This window comes from Bos grunniens, chromosome 12, assembly GCF_055505025.1.
Source record: "Bos grunniens cultivar Pamir isolate PY7600 chromosome 12, Bosgru_T2T1.0, whole genome shotgun sequence".
Taxonomy (NCBI): domain Eukaryota; kingdom Metazoa; phylum Chordata; class Mammalia; order Artiodactyla; family Bovidae; genus Bos; species Bos grunniens.
Genome location: NC_141176.1, coordinates 85,078,864 through 85,095,436, shown reverse-complemented (window position 1 = coordinate 85,095,436; position 16,573 = coordinate 85,078,864). Strand labels below are relative to the sequence as shown.

At 41.5% G+C, this 16,573-nt stretch overlaps 1 protein-coding gene across 1 annotated transcript in view; it reads left to right on the top strand.

The window, feature by feature from the left end:
• The first annotated feature begins 861 nt into the window (after window positions 1-861).
• Window positions 862-16,573, top strand: part of FGF14 (fibroblast growth factor 14) — a 622,301-nt gene continuing 606,589 nt past the window's right edge. The window contains exon 1 of the mRNA XM_086330526.1: window positions 862-995. The gene's annotated coding sequence lies outside the window, so the exon portion shown is untranslated. The remainder of the gene's footprint in view (window positions 996-16,573) is intronic.

Below are 16,573 nucleotides of genomic sequence, written 5' to 3'. Positions count from 1 at the left end.
TTTATGACATCAAAGAGCTGATCACTCATTGGACTACGTTATCTTCTGTTTGCTGCTTCCGGGAGAAGCTCTTCAACTAACATGGAAATAAAAAGATTTCTGTGTACTAGACTTAGAGCTGTCTGTTTCAGAAGATCTTTCTTTCCTTCTGAGTTCATAGTTTCACTTAGCTTAGGGGTAGTGGTAGTAGTAGCAGTAGTGTGTGTGTGTGCACGCGCACATGCGCGTGCAAGCCCATGTTCGGTTATGTCTGACTCTTTGCGACTCCATGGACTGTAGCCCACCTGCCAGGCTTCTCTGTCCATGGAATTTTCCAGGCACAAATACTGGAGTGGGTTGCCATTTCCTCCTCCAAGTGATCTTCTGGACCCAGGGATCAAATCCACGTCTCCTGAGTCTCCTTCATTGGCAGGCAGATTCTTTACCCTTGAGCCACCTGGGAAGCCTAACTTGGGGGAGGAGTCCTTGAAAAAGTTCTTATCAGGCTCTGAATGTCAGATTTCAGTCTGGCCCACTTCTCACTGTAGAGCTATTTTAAATAAAAAAAAAGATTTTTTCTAATATCTTGTCAGGTTTCAGTTGAGACAAATGGTAAATATTCCTGGCAGTAATGAAAAACTTGTTGGATTCTAAGAAGTGTCCCCAAAGAATGTGCAAAAGGTCCCACCCTCCCAAGATCCGGAGCCACATCCAAAGACAGCCAAAGAAAGCCTCGGTCATCAGGACATTAACTGAAGTGGAGTTAATGGAGTTGCACCTGGAGTGGAGTTGCACATGGAGTGCAACCTACATTTCTGTCCGGCCATGTTTTGAGGACCCTCAGTCTGATGGTTCCCAGGCTGAGTTCTCGGAACCTGAAATGAGACAAACAAGAAGCCAATAGCTGTTGCTGGAAGAGAAGGGATCAATAACCAGTGGGGCTTGGAGAGGAAGAAACTGTGAGATTTTCTCTTCCTTTCTCAACCGGGCACTGAGATCCAGGAGAACTGAGTGTGGTAAGAATTCTTCGGCAGTCTTACCAGTTTTGTCAGGCTCCAGAACAAGTGGGGTTTAAAGCAGAGTGTAAGTCTGGTATCTATGAATTTGTCGAGGTTGTTCATTAATTTTAACTTGAGTTTCCCACAGGCTGCTCAAGGGAATAACTAGTATCGGTTTACTGGTTTCCTGGAGAAGCCCTTGGAGTCCTGTTAGTTCCGAGAGGGGCCCATTTGGGGGCCATCTTTCAAGGGTATGTGTGGGGGCATGTGTAAGGTCACTAATTTGTTTTGTTTATGGTTTTGTCGTTTCTTCAGAGTGGAGAGGCAATTCAGATAGAGGATGGGTAGACGGTGAGGACTGACGTGGAGGATAGAGGGGAGTAAAGGGTCTTACAGTCTTCTGTTTTACGTACCTCTTGTGTCCTTAGATTTTCATTAGCCATTTTCAGTGAATCTTTCAATTAAGCTATTTTGGACTCTTGACAATTTTGGAAATACTGTGGAAAAATCTTTGTGTGGAGCTGGGTTGAAGGTAAGAACTGCCAGAGAGGAAGCGGGGAAGTCGAAAATAAGGCAGACACAGGGGCTGGAGAGTAAGTGGAGTCCATGTAATCTCCGTGGCCAGTTTGAATTTGGGAAGGGACAAGAGGGAGGAATCTAGGATGTTCTGACCAAGGTTTAAATGGTTTGGACGATTCCTTTTGATTCTGAGCTACTGACCATTTGCCAATAAAACACCCCTGTCTCCTTGAAACACAGAGCAAAACTTGCCTCTCTCCAGACTGTTTACATTCAAGAGGCTGTGGTAACTTTCAATGGCAAGTAGGAAACTTTGACAAGTTTTCCCATCTAGATCATAGTTTGAATGGGCAGTTCTTGGGAGAGTTGCTCTGGGTTAAAGAGTTCATTTTCTTGACTCCAAAGTCCATAGGGATGAAAAAATAATGCCTTACAATAAAGATAAGTCAAAGGTTTTTTTTTTTGTTTGTTTTTTCAAAGATGTTATACAGTTCTTTGTTGATAGTTGATGCTTTTGTGCACAATACTTTGTTCCATTTGGGGAGTCAAATAATAGTTAAAAGCCAATTTCCCAGATTATTCAGGTCTGGCAAGAAAAAGGAAGTGTGAACTTCACTGAATATACATACATAGGTTTGTGCACCTGCATCTTGGATAGAAATGTAGTTGTAATTAAAATGTCTGTTTTTGCCCCATAACATAATTGTGTTGTCTGCACAATTAGAGTGGATCAGTGAAGTGTGTGGTAGCCTCTACTGAAATGCTGCCTCTTTCTTAGATAAAGTGTAGTTTGAGAGGGATTGTAATCTCTGATTTTCCCACTTCCTGTGTGGAGCACATGACAGACTTTAAAAAAAGAAGACGTGAGTGGATTTTTTACCAGCTGGGCCATCAGGGCAGCTCCGAAAATGAGAAGGCTCTAAGGCTAAAACAGTTGTAGGGTTTTTGTTTTTTTCTTAAATAGCCACTTATTTGAAAGTCTGAAACTCATCTTTCTTGGTTGTGTTTCTGTTGTAATCCAGGTGTTACCATTTGAAAGCAAAGAAAGGGCTTTGTTTGCCTGGAGGCCTGAGTCACTTTCTAAATTAAACAGGCAGTAGTTACCAATGGCTCTGCCTCAACATTTTCCTGGGGGAGGGGGCGGCTTGAAAACAGTTGACCCAGTCTGCTCTTTCCTCCTTTATTATCCAATGACTTGTTTCCTAGAAATTCACTTTTTCCATCATCTTAATTAGCTTTTCTTTTACATTTAAACTTCCCACCCAAATGCCAGTTAAGTGGCGCAAAATCCCTCATATATCAGACATGTAATAATAAATATAAAATATTGGAAATACTTCTTAATAGAATGGCTTCTAAATGTTAGAAATACCTTCATGATATAGCAACACATTAAAAAATAAATTTTAAAACAGAAATTTGTGGGATCATGATTGTTTACTTATTTTACCTTTCCTAATTATATTTCTTTTAAATTTTTATTTTTTATCATTTTTTAGTTGGAATTATATTTCCTTTAAAGGTCTTGGGAATGATCTTAAACCACACCGTGCAGAGGGGTTTCTGGCCCCCCATGGCGCATGGCCCTTTTCCTGGAAAGGTGCTGAACGTGCTCTCCTCTGCAGAGCCGGAGCCCTGGCCGCTCTGTCCCCGTCGCTTCAGTAATCTGCTTTTCCATCACCAAGGATCCCGCCCGTTCTCCCAGTATCTGTACCCTCATACCCGAGATTTTTTCCTCACATCTTTCTTTCCTTTACTTGTGTCTTTCAAAAGGTTGGTCGTCAATTTAACTCTTCAGGCAAGGTTGGGATTAGTATATTATACAACTGGCTTTTCAACTTTGACGTATATTACCATAAGGGGGAAAAAGGGCAAAAAATATCAACAGTACAGTTGTCAGACAGTAAATGAGACACATCAGTCTGAACTTGAGATATTTTTCCAAAGTAGCACTTGTTTGACTATAATGTTTTTCTTTCTGGGCTTCAAATAACATGTTAGAAAAAACTGTGATGTGTATCTGTGGCTTTAATGGATTATATACTTAAACAATTTGGGAGTATTATTATCATCAATATAATTATTACACCTAATATTTCCAACAATGATAGTCTATACTTACTAGATTTTTAAAAAACATATTACTCTTTTATTTTAACTGATATATCCTGAATTACTCTGAATCCTGTATTAGTATTTGTGCTCTCTGTAATAATAAAAATAATCTTTATAGGGTGCATTCTCTGTACTAGATATTTTATTTATATTACCTAATTTAGTCCTCAGAACCATAGGTAGGAACTTTTCTTACATTTATCTGATAAAGGGTGAAGATCAGGCATGAAGAGTTTAAGGAATTTATCTGATGCTACTCAGCTAGCTGGAGAAGGCAATGGCACTCCACTCCAGTACTCTTGCTGGAAAATCCCATGGATGGAGGAGTCTGGTGGCCTGCAGTCCATGGGGTCGCTAAGAGTCGGACACGACTGAACGACTTCACTTTCACTTTTCACTTTCATGCATTGGAGAAGGAAACGGCAACCCACTCCAGTGTTCTTGCCTGGAGAGTCCCAGGGACGGGGGGAGCCTGGTGGGCTGCCGTCTATGGGGTCGCACAGAGTCAGTCACAACTGAAGAGACTTAGCAGCAGCAGCAGCGCTCAGCTAGCAGTTGAAACACAAGCAGTCTTTCTCTAGAGGTGTCGTCTTAAATCCTTATATTGCAGCTACCGATTAAAGGCAGGTTCAAAGGGTATACATGAGAGTGGCTGGTATTGTCTCCGTGTCTCTGTGAATCATTCTATCTTGAAACTAAAGGGGAATGCAACATATTCAGTGTTTGGATATTTAGAATTTGTAGTGCTTTTTTTTTTTAATTGAGCATAATTTACATACATTAAAATGCACAGCTCTTTACAGTAGAGTTTGATATCTTTGACTATTGTGTGTATTTTTGTGCCAACCACCCTACTGAAGATCTAGAGTGTTCTCATCACCCCAGAAACCTCATTCTCTATTCCCACCCATGCCTCCTGTGAGAGGCAGCCCGATCTACTCTCTCTGACTTTACCTTAGCCTAGAGCCTCAGATGGCTTCCCTCGGTGGTTCAGTGGGTAAAGAACCTGCCTGCCGATGCAGGAGATATAAGAGATAGGAGTTAACGATCGCTGGATCGGGAAGATCCCCTGGAGAAGGAAATGGCAACCCACTCCAGTATTCTTGTCTGGAAAAGTCTATGGACAGAGGAGCCTGGTGGGCTACAGTCCATGGGGTCCCAAAGACTCGGAAACGATTGAGTGGGCATGTGCACGCGCACACACACACACACACACACACAGCCTCAGGTGATCAAATCCTGGAATCCTCGTGCCCTTGAGCCTGTGCTTTTCACTTGTTGACTTTGAGATTTGCCTGTACCATAGCATGTGAGATGTGTAGACCTCAATGTGGTAACTTCTGTTTTCTTTTGTAAACTAAAAACTCCTAACTGAACACACTTACTTTTGGCTAACATCCAGCAGTTGTCCGAAACTACAAAGGGTTCTCCAGCTGACCCCACATGCAGGCTAACAAGCTGGTCCTCCCCTGTTACAGGGATGCTGGTTGAGGACAGAGGCTCCTGGGTCAGAGATGAAGGACTGGATTACTCAGGACACGGGCTTCCCAGCTGGCTCAGTGGCAAAGAATCTGCCTGTCAATGCAGGAGATGTGGGTTCCATCCCCGAGTCAGGAAGATCCCCTGGAGAAGGAAGTGGCAACCCATTCCAGGAACCTTGCCTGGAAAGTCCCATGGACAGAGGAGCCTGGTGGGCTACAATCCATGGGGTCACAAAGAGTCAGACATGGCTTACCAGCTAAACAACAGCAACAACTTAGGGTCAACGGGCTTCAGGTTCTTGTTTCCTGAGTCCTCATGTCTGCCAGGGGGCAGTGCTGAGTGGCCAAGGTGGGCACCTGCACACAGTGGGTTGGTGTCAGAGCTGAGGACCTCTGAGTTTAGGAAATCTGCCTTCTTTTAAGGAGCTTCTTGAAAAAATGCCCAGTCTTTGCCCATCAGGGAACCATGGTCTTTATTATCCTGAATGGAAAACAAATCCACCCTCTAACCTGGAAGCTAAGCACCAAAGAATTGATGCTTTTGAACTGTGGTGTGGGGGAAGTCTCTTGAGAGTCCCTTGAACTGCAAATAGATCACACCAGTCAATCCTAAAGCAAATCAACCCTGAATGTTCATTGGAAGGACTGGTGCTGAAGCTGAAGCTCTAATGCTTTAACAACCTGATGTGAAGAGTCAACTCATTGGAAAAGACCCTGATGATGGGAAAGATTGAGGACAGAAGGGGAGAGGGTGACAGAGGATGAGATGGTTGGATGGCATCACGGAGTCAGTGGACATGAGTTTGAGCAAACTCTGGGAGATAGTGAATGACATAGAAGCCTGACGTGCTGAGGTCCATAGGGTCACAAAGAGTTGGGCACGACTGAGCGACTGAACAGCAGCAACCTGGAAGCAGTCTTTAGATGCCAAGGTCGCTCTGCAATGCAAACATCCTCCTGAAGACAGTCTAAGGCAGAAGCTCTTTTGCAGACAGGGCAGAAATCCCCTGGGTAAGTTGTCCTTTAAGTCTGTTTCCACACAGCAACCTTGTCTTTCCTCTCTGGTGTCTTCAGGGCTGTCGTTCTGAAGATGCACTTAATGTAGAGAAACATCTTATTTGGAAATTATGGAAAAGATGATCCTGAGGTTTTGAGAAGACAGATACTATACAATCTATCTGGGTAAACCTATCAGCATTTATTTATTTATTTTTGTAAAGTGACATTTGTTGCTGTAAAAAGTAATTTATGTCATTATTTATTTTGGATCCAAGAGACCTTTAGTTGCCTTGGAGCAGAAATTTTTTAGCATCTTACTGAGCTATAATTTATATACAAAAAACCTTGAATGTTTAATGTGTATGATTTGATGAGTTTGGACATATGAATACACTTTGGTGCTCTCACCACAAAGATGAGATATTTATTACCTATCCATCACCTCCAAAATTTTCCTTGAGTCTCCATCTTCCTTTTGGCATTTATACAATAACTGTATGGGGTAAGTTCCATGTTGGTTACTGGGAGAGATTTAAAACACTCTGTAAAGATTTGGTCTTTGGCCCCAACGTACTGAAGCTCAACATATAGAGAACACTGGTAATGAGATATGAAAGGCCCACGGGAAGGCTGTAGGAGACCCATGGAAGGATGAGCCGGGAAGAAAGGGAAATCTCGTTGAGAAGTGTGACCTGAGCTGACTTTTAAATGCGTGTGTCTTTTGGCAGGAGAGATGAGTATATTCTTGGCAAGGGGAGTATAGTGTGAGTGCAAGTCAGAGGCTGAGCAAAAGGTTCATATTTGGGGACTTTGGGTAATGTTAAGGGACTCTTTTTACTTTGGAGGATGAGAAGAATCATAATTTGGAGTCCAGAAGCCTGGCAGAGGAGCTAAACTGGATGTGGTAACAGTTAGTGAACTAGAGAATGTTTCTGGAATGGGAAGACTGAACAACTTGGTTTGTAGCACTTAAGGTCCATGGGGCAGCAGCGAACTTCCCAGCAAGATGATGTTTCCGGTGAAATATCACCAGACTGAAAATGTCACAGGCTATTGAGCTACAGGGAACTTTTCAGCAACGTGAGCCACAACTTCTTATACAAGAATCCTAATACATTGCTCTGGCTATGCTTTGGAGTAACCCCTGATGACTGTTGCTTAGTGGACAGATGCATTAAGGAAACAGTTTGCTAAAAGCACAAGTCTTGGAAACGTATTTTGCTTTTCTTCTCCTTTCTTTTATAAAATTTGAATTGTGTTTGGGGAGGGGGTGAATATCTATTTCTTGGTTATCTTAATGCTTCAGAATGTCACAAAATATATAAAATGATATTTTAAGCGTGATCACTTGTTAAAACAAGAGCACAGATTTAGTTATTAATGACCATTTAAACTTTACAAATACATACCTAGTAATGCCTTATAATAAGCAATTTCAATTTCTTCGATTTAGAACTAGCATCCTTCTTAGAGATCCTAGGTTATAAGTTTATAAAATGGGTATTTACAGGGCCACAGCATAATTCATATAAGAAGGGGAAGGGGTTCATTTTAAAAAGGTGGTGATAACAGTTGTAGACACACTGTGGTAGGAGCAAATTGGCAGCAAAACCCTGAATTCTGTCATTTCAGTGGGAAGTGAGTGAGTAAATGATTAAACTTTTGTGGGTTTTTTTTTGGTGCCAATTAGGGTAAAGGCAGTAGACAACTGTACAATACAAAAAAAAGGTCGGTCTGACTAGTGCAGAGTTAAGGAAAGGCTCTGAATGTTGTTGCATTAACATAGTCTTGAGTAAAAAAATAAACTGCCATATAAAGATGCCACAGTCCAGGCCATGTCCTAAGGACTGGCACAGTTACACTTGCACTTCCTCGCCCAGTGTCTTTGCTGCCCGCTATCATGTCTGTGAAAGCCTCCAGGGAAGGAAAGGAGGGTCATCAGCTCTTTTTGTGAATCGTAGTCTTGCTCTCTTACATTTATTGCCCAGAGCAGAAGCAGTTACCTCTGTGAATCTTAGTAACAGTTTTTGCTTGACTATGCTTTTCTTTCACTGTTACAGGTTTTGTTTTTGTTTTTTTTTTAACTTTAAAAAAAAATTTATTGAGCATCTGCTATGGGCCAGGGTCTGTGTTAGCTGCTGAGGATACAGGTAAGCAAATGCCTGTCTCCCAGAACTGACACGTCTGTGTGTGTGTTAGTCGCTCAGTTGTGTCTGAGTCTTCATGACCCCATGGAATGTAGCCCTCCAGGCTCCTCTATCCATGGAACTCTCCAGGCAAGAATACTGGAGTGGGTGGCCATTTCCTTCTCCAGGGGATCTTCCTGACCCAGGGATCGAATCCAGGTCTCCTGCATTGCAGGTGCATTCTTTACCATCTGAGCCACCAGGGAAGCTCCCACTGTTACAGTTTTAACAGAAGATGGAACTTTGACCCTTTCTTTCTTGTATTCTATAAAATTTATAATTGGTAGAAATACTTTTAAATATTATTGTATGTTTTATGAGGAGCTCTTCTTTCTCTCTTCACTTTAGAATTACTAGAAAATTAAGGAAAATGATAGATGTTGGTACTGCTAACAAGTATGGCAAAACAGGTACAGAGTACTTAAAAAATTGCCTAAAAGTAATTTCAGGTAATATACATTATATTTATTTCCTAACTGTCATATTATTACATCTTGGTAAAATATCCATATTTTAAGTTGCTGAATAGTGAAATACTCTTTCAGCTAAATTTTGGTTTGGATTTTTCCAACTTGAGGGACAAACGCTAAGCATGTTAAATGTATTTATGGACTTGGAAGTATGTTAGACATGACTAAATTCTGGATGCTTGTGTGCTCACCTAATCTATAGACGGAAGGAATCTTTCATCTAAGACAGCCACTGGGCAAGGGTTTGTGTTAACAGCAATTTGAAGGCAGAAATGAGTAGCTTGGAAGTGGGATCAATGCAAAAATAATGAATAAGTTACATATTTTGGGTTTTTAAACTTGTGATTTTGAAATTAAAAACCAGAATATTTTATACCCACACCAGTCCATTTCATGGCTTTCAAATAGTTTTTGTTGAGATCATTTTTACTTAAAATTAGATGCCAATTGAAATTAGATTGCCAAAAGAATCTTGAGAAGAACAGCAAAGGTGGAGGCAACATGCTCCCTGATTTCAAGCTCTATTACAAAGCTGTAGCAATTAAAACAGTGTGGTACTGGCATACATGCACACACATAGGTCAGTGGGACAGAATACAGAGCCGGGAAACGAACCCATGCCGTATGGTCAATTCATTTACATCAAAGGAGCCAAGAATAGACAATGGGGAAAGGACAGTCTCCTCAATAAATGGGAAAATTGGACAGGCACATGCAAAAGAATAAAGCTGGACCACTGTATTATATCATACACTAAAAATTAACTACAAATGGATTAAAGACTGGAATGTGAGACCTGAAACCTTTAAACTCTTAGAAGAAAACATAGACAGCAAGCTTCCTGACATAGGTCTCCGTGATGATTTTTTGAATCTGACATCAAAAGCAAAAGCAGTAAAAGCAAAAATAGACAAGTGTGAACACATCAAACTGAAAAGCTTCTGCTCAGCAATGTCTACTGAATGGAAGAAAATATTTGCAAATCATATATTCGATAAGGACTAATCCCCAAAGTATATAAAGAACTCATGCAACTCAATAACAAAACAAATGATCTGATTAAAAAATGAGCAGAGGATGTGAATATACCTATTCTCACGTCAAGACGTACAGATGGACAATAGGTATGTGAGAAGATACTCAAAGTCACTAATTGTCAGAGAAATGTAAATCAGAATTGCAATAAGGTTATCACCTCACACCTTTTATAATATCTGTTATCAAAAAGATAAGAAATAACAAGCAGTAGGGACGATGTGGAGAAAAGGGAGACCTTGAGCCCTGTCAGTGGGAATGTAAATTGGTGCAGTCACTCTGGAAATCGATGGAGGTTCCTCAGAAAATCTAAACTAGAACTACCATCTGATCCAGCACTTCCATTTCTGGGTATCTATCTGAAGAAAATGCTAACTAAAGACATTGCACCCTCATAATTATTGCAGCACTAGCCAAGATATGAAGCAGCCTAAATATCCATCAATAGTTGGATGGATAAGAAAGATGTGGTATGTGTATATATATATATATATATGGAGTGGGAGGAATGAGTGAATTCTTTTTTATTACTTAATAAAGTTAAAAGAATTCTCTTTTGCACTACCAAGTGCTCAAGCTACAGTAGTCAAAGAATCCATAGACCTTCAACTCATAGCTCAGCTGTCTCCATTTCGCATCTGGTTTCTTGATGTATTACCCACTACCATCCAGGACTACCTGCCTTTCTTCTTCATTCATGCCAACATCCACCTGCTGTTCTATTGCCCTGAAACTTCAGTCATTTTCCAGTTACTTGAACCGAAAGACATCCTACACACATAGGGTCCATGTGTGTAGGTTATCACCGTCACCACCAAAATAAGGAAGTAATGGTAAATTAGAATGAGGAAATCTACCACTAATACGTCCTTATTTTAAAGGTCCTGGCTCAAACCCACTGCAGGCTCATGGGCCATGATGAGCACTAACAAACGATATGGTTCAACGTGTCTGCAATGGCATCTATGTCTGAACATCTACTTTGGAGCAGTGCTCTACCTACCTGACCACACCAACCAGTGTTAAGTTTACCTAGCACCATCCTTGTCACAGTTCAGCTGAGACATGAAGAAACAGATACAAGGCAAAGTCCTTCAGGGTGGCAGGTTCGTGGATCAAGAAATAGTCCTGGGTACACGTACAGATCCTATTGCTGTCTCTCCGGTCACAGCAGGGGCCTAGAAGGAAGTCTCTTCCTCTCTGTTAAGCACTGAGCCCCACGGGACCTACCAGGGAAACCTTTCTGCTGTGCTGGTTCCTCTTATCAAGTGATGTAAAACTTGGAAACTAGTCTCATTAAATGCCTTTAGAAGCAAGAAAAAAAGAGAGAAGTAAAATTAGATGCTTAGGTGTGCAGCTTAGGATGGATAGGTTTAACAGGACATTTTAAAGTGTGTCTACTTCCTGTATCAGGCTTATTAGTCAGGCAGGCACCTTGGCATTGGTAATTACGGGTTAGTACAATCTAGCTATGGGCCAGTGCAGGAGACGTGGGTTCGATCCCTGGATTGGGAAGATCCCCTGGAGAAGGAAAGGGCAACCCACTCCAGTATTCTTGTCTGGAAGATCCCATGGACAGGGGAACCTGGAGAGCTAGAGTCCACAGGGTTGCAAGAGTCAGACAGGACTTAGTGACTAAACGACCACCACCACAATCTAACTAGCACTTTAAACTTCTCTCAAATAAGTAGGTCACCTTGGTAACTTAGAAGTTCACTCTGTTACCTCCAAATATCTGGTATCTTAGTCTTCATACAGGGAGAGGAGAGGGTTGGAAGGCCAGATACAGATGGAAGAGTTGCTGGGGATGGTCTGCCCGGGGCTAAAGAGGCAACATTGACAGAGGTGATGCGGAGACAGTGGAAACAGTGTCAGGCTTCATTTGTTTAGGCTCCAAAATCACTGCAGATGGTGACTGCAGCCATGAAATTAAAAGACGCTTACTCCTTGGAAGGAAAGTTATGACCAACCTAGATAGCGTATTGAAAAGCAGAGACGTTACTTTGCCAACAAAGGTCTGTCTAGTCAAGGCTATGGTTTTTCCAGTAGTCATGTTTGGACGTGAGAGTTGGACTGTGAAGAAAGCTGAGCGTCGAAGAATTGGTGCTTTTGAACTGTGGTGTTGGAGAAGACTCTTGAGAGTCCCTTGGACTGCAAGGAGATCCAACCAGTCCATTCTGAAGGAGCTCAGTCCTGGGTGTTCATTGGAAGGACTGATGCTGAAGCTGAAACTCCAATACTTTGGCCACCTGATGTGAAGAGCTGACTCATTGGAAAAGACCCTGATGCTGGGAGGGATTGAGGGCAGGAGGAGAAGGGGACGACAGAGGATGAGATGGCTGGATGGCATCCCCGACTCGATGGACGTGAGTCTGAGTGAACTCCGGGAGTTGGTGATGGACAGGGAGGCCTGGCGTGCTGTGATTCATGGGGTTGCAGAGTCAGACACAACTGAGCGACTGAACTGAACTGAACTGAACTGAAACTCTATCATAAACTCATGTATCTTCCTTCCCCTTTGCCCTTTGCTCTCTCATTTCTTTTTCCTTTTACCACTGCCACTTATGTCATGAGATTCTGCTTGTTGGACCAAATGAAGGATGGATTTGGAGTATTCTAAGTGGAATGGAGGAGTCCATAGCTGTCCTTAGGTAGCATTTCATGATAAATTTGGTACATGTTCAAGTTGAAAAATGCAGTGAAAGTAGCAATAACTGTAAAATAGGTTATGACTGGAAACTGGTTTATTGCTCCACAAAACCGACTGGCAATGCCCTTGGGGTCTTTGTGCATTTTTTTTCTTTTTTGTACTTTTAAGTTTATTTACTTGGCTATCATGGGCATGCTTATCTAATGCCTACCTTTACTGTAGTTTAGCTTATAAGCACTTAAAAAATTAATACCCTTGTAAAACTTACAAGGACTTTAAGGAAATTAATACCATTGTGAAAATAAAACAGACTATTCATAGGTATATGGAAAGAGCAATTTTTATATATTTATCTCTGATTAAAATAGTTCTCTGACTTATTGATGTTTATCTAAAATGTTCAAAGCACAGTCATTTCATTAATATACTGACAATAATAAAACTGTATTTATATTTACTTTGCCTACTTAGCTTTAATATTAATGCCATGAGGCTCAGAATTCACTGAGATATAAATTATACTTTTATTTAAACTTATTCCGATTCACTTCTTAAATATCTCAGTTCAGTTCAGTTGCTCAGTCGTGTCCGACTCTTTGCGACCCCATGGACTGCAGCATGCCAGGCCTCCTTATCTATCACCAACTCCTGGAGTTTACCCAAACTCATGTCCATCGAGTCAGTGATGCCATCCAATCATCTCATCCTCTGTCGTCCCCTTCTCCTCCTGCCCTCAATCTTTCCCAGCATCAGGGTCTTTTCCAATGAGTCAGCTCTTCACATCAGGTGGCCAAAGTATTGGAGTTTCAGCTTCAACGTCCGTCCTTCCAATGAATATCCACGATGATCTCCTTTAGGATGGACTGGTTGGATCTCTTTGCAGTCAAAGGGACTCTCAAGAGTCTTCTCCAACACCACAGTTCAAAAGCATCAATTCTTCGGCGCTCCACTTTCTTTACAGTCCAACTCTCAAATTCATACATGACTACTGGAAAAACCATAGCCTTGACTAGATGGAACTTTGTTGGCAAAGTAATGTCTCTGCTTTTCAATATGCTGTCTAGGTTGGTCATAGCTTTTCTTCCAAGGAGTAAGCACCTTTTAGTCTCATGGCTGCAGTTACCATCTGCAGTGATTTTGAAGTCCCCTGAAAAAGTCAGCCACTGTTTCCACTGTTTCCCCATCTATTTGCCATGAAGTGATGGGGCTGGATGCCATGATCTTCGTCTTCTGAATGTTGAGCTTTAAGCCAACTTTTTCACTCTCCTCTTTCACTTTCATCAAGAGACTTTTTAGTTCCTGTTCACTTTCTGCCATAAGGGTGGTGTCATCTGCATATCTGAGGTTATTGATATTTTTCCCAGCAAACTGGATTTCAGTGTGTGCTTCATCCAGCCCAGCATTTCTCATGATGTACTCTGCATATAAGTTAAATAAGCAGGGTGACAATATACAGCCTTGACATACTCCTTTTCCTATTTGGAACCAGTCTGTTGTTCCATGTCCAGTTCTAACTATTGCTTCCTGACCTGCATACAGATTTTTCAAGAAATATCTCATGTAAAACTTAAATATTCCGTGATAAGAATGTCATCTGAAGTTGTAGGAGAACAACCCCTCCTGTTATACCTTAATATATATTGAGGTATATTAAGCTTTGTTTAAAAAAATCACCATATTTTCCAGTTGGGTAAAGATGATAAAGAATCTGCCTGCAATGCAGGAGACCTGGATTTGATCCCTGGGTCAGGAAGATGCCCTGGAGGAGGAAATGGCAACCCAATCCAGTATTCTTGCCTGGAGAATCCCATGGACAGAGAAACCTGGAGGGCTAGAGTTCATGGGGCCAAAAAGAGTCGGACACGACTGAGGTACTAACACTTTCACTTTTCAAAGCCCTGTCACTATAAATGCGCAGAGACTTTCCTAAAGTAGGTGGACAGTCTCAGGGCCAGTCATCTGTGGAAAAGTTCAGACATGAACCTGAACCCTAAGAGTGGGAGTTAACCACCTAGGAAAAGAAACGTCATACTCTCCCAACTTCTCCTGGGTTTGAGTATTAGGCTGCTAGATGTTAGTAGGTATTTTGGCAGGTTGGAGGCTGAGTAGGGAGCCATCCATGTACTGAACTGCAAGCTGAAAATGGCTAAACTGTATGCTAGACTGTCCAGTTCCATGGCATTCTATGTTGATTTCTTTGTGTTCTTTCCAAGTATTTAATTCCCTTATACTTAAGTATTGCAGCCTTCCCTTGGCTGTGCATGGGGAATTAAGAGAAGGCTTGAACCAGAGCAGTAAATTCAGAGCAGTGCCACTATTCTCTGTCTTTCAGGCATCACTAGTGGGACACACACAGGGGAGGTGCATCTCAGGATACATGACCAAAGCTCCAAAAGGCCCGGCTTGAAAACTGAAAGATCATGGTTTTTATTTGCTTAAAAATAAAAGCTTTTTTTTTTTTTTAATGACATCAAAGATATTTTATTTGTAATTACATCATCAGGGAAGAGTGCAGTTATGAGGTGATTTTTACTTCCCTTTCCTAACTTGCTTACGTGGGCCTCTAAGCTTTAAGAACCAGGTGTACATATATCCCCTCCCTCTTGGGCCTCCCTCCTGTCTCCCTCCCCACCCGGGATATATGCACACCTATGGCTGATTCATGTTGAGGTTTGACAGAAAGCAACAAAAGTCTGTAAAGCAATTACCCTTCAATTAAAAAATAAATAAATTAAAAAAACAAAAAAGAACAAGGTGGAGGGACTTCCCTGGTGATCTAGTAGTTCAGAATCTGCCTTGTAATGCAGGGGATGTGGGTTCGATTGGTGGTCATCGGGGAACTAAGATCCCACATGCTGAGGGGCAGGTAAGCCCTCACTGCAACTTACAGAGCCCTTTCTCTGCAATTAGAGAGTCTGTGTGCTGCGACAAAAGATCCCACACGCCACAACCCAGACCCAGCACAGCCAAGTAAAATGCTGAAGGAAGGGAACAAGGTGGAATTATTAACAGCATGCTGGCATCCTTTTGCCTTAATCTGTGTGCACATTTAACATCCGGAAACATACAGTAAAGGCTTACCCATTGAATTCTGTACATATGTGTATGTGTGCATATACATGGGTGTGTATCTAGCTCCACATTCCCTCAGGATACACACGATACATGTGATACATACAAATGAATCAAATATAGGACTACGTCTTGGCTATTTCCTTATGTCCAGTGAGAAACTTACTACTTCCTGATGCCTGGTGGCTTTGCTGAATGAATGTGTTCAGAATAGGTTTGATTTACTTGAAAATAATATTTTTCTTAATATTTTTAATTTTAGATATCTCCAATTTAAAACTGGGGAATCGAGCTCTGAGTACAAATAACCACTTTCACAGAGGTTTTTGATGCTATTATTATCATGTTAAAAAATGAAATGTTTAAAAATCTGAATTTTGATTTGTGTATTTCCCTAAGTCCCTGGTGGCTCAGATGGTAAAGCGTCTGCCTACAATGTGGGAGACCCGGATTCAATCCCTTGGTTGGGAAGATCCCCTGGAGAAGGAAATGGCAACCTACTCCAGGACTCTTGCTTGGAAAATCCCATGGACAGAGGAGCCTGGTGAGCTACAGTCCATGGGTCACAGAGAGTTGGACACGACTGAGCGAATTTACTTCACTTCTTTAACAGGAATCATAGAAAACTCTCCATCTTTAATGTCGTCCTCTACATGAAGGATCTTCTCTATCTTCTTTTGGCTTGTGCTTGCCAAGATGTCCCCAGCCCTATTGCTTGAGATGGCCAGTTCTGTGACCCCTGTCTAAAGGCCACTCAGAGCCTCTGTGTCCTTATTGTCTTCTTTGACAACTCCTATTAATAGTTGTGTATCTAAAAAACAATTTTGGTTGCTGTTTTTTTTTTTTTTTTTTTTACTGTGTGAACTTTGGAGTTAAGATTGGAATCCTACCTGTAATTCCTCTCTAGCTCAGAGTTGTTTCTGTTTATTGGGCGTATTTTGCTTTTGGTAGTAGAGAGAGCATACTTCCTTTGAATGTCTGTAGTGACTGAAGGAGAACATGTAAGTAAAGTGCCTGCGGAAACACCCAGCATGTGGACATTTATTTATCAGCCCCTTCCTTCACATTT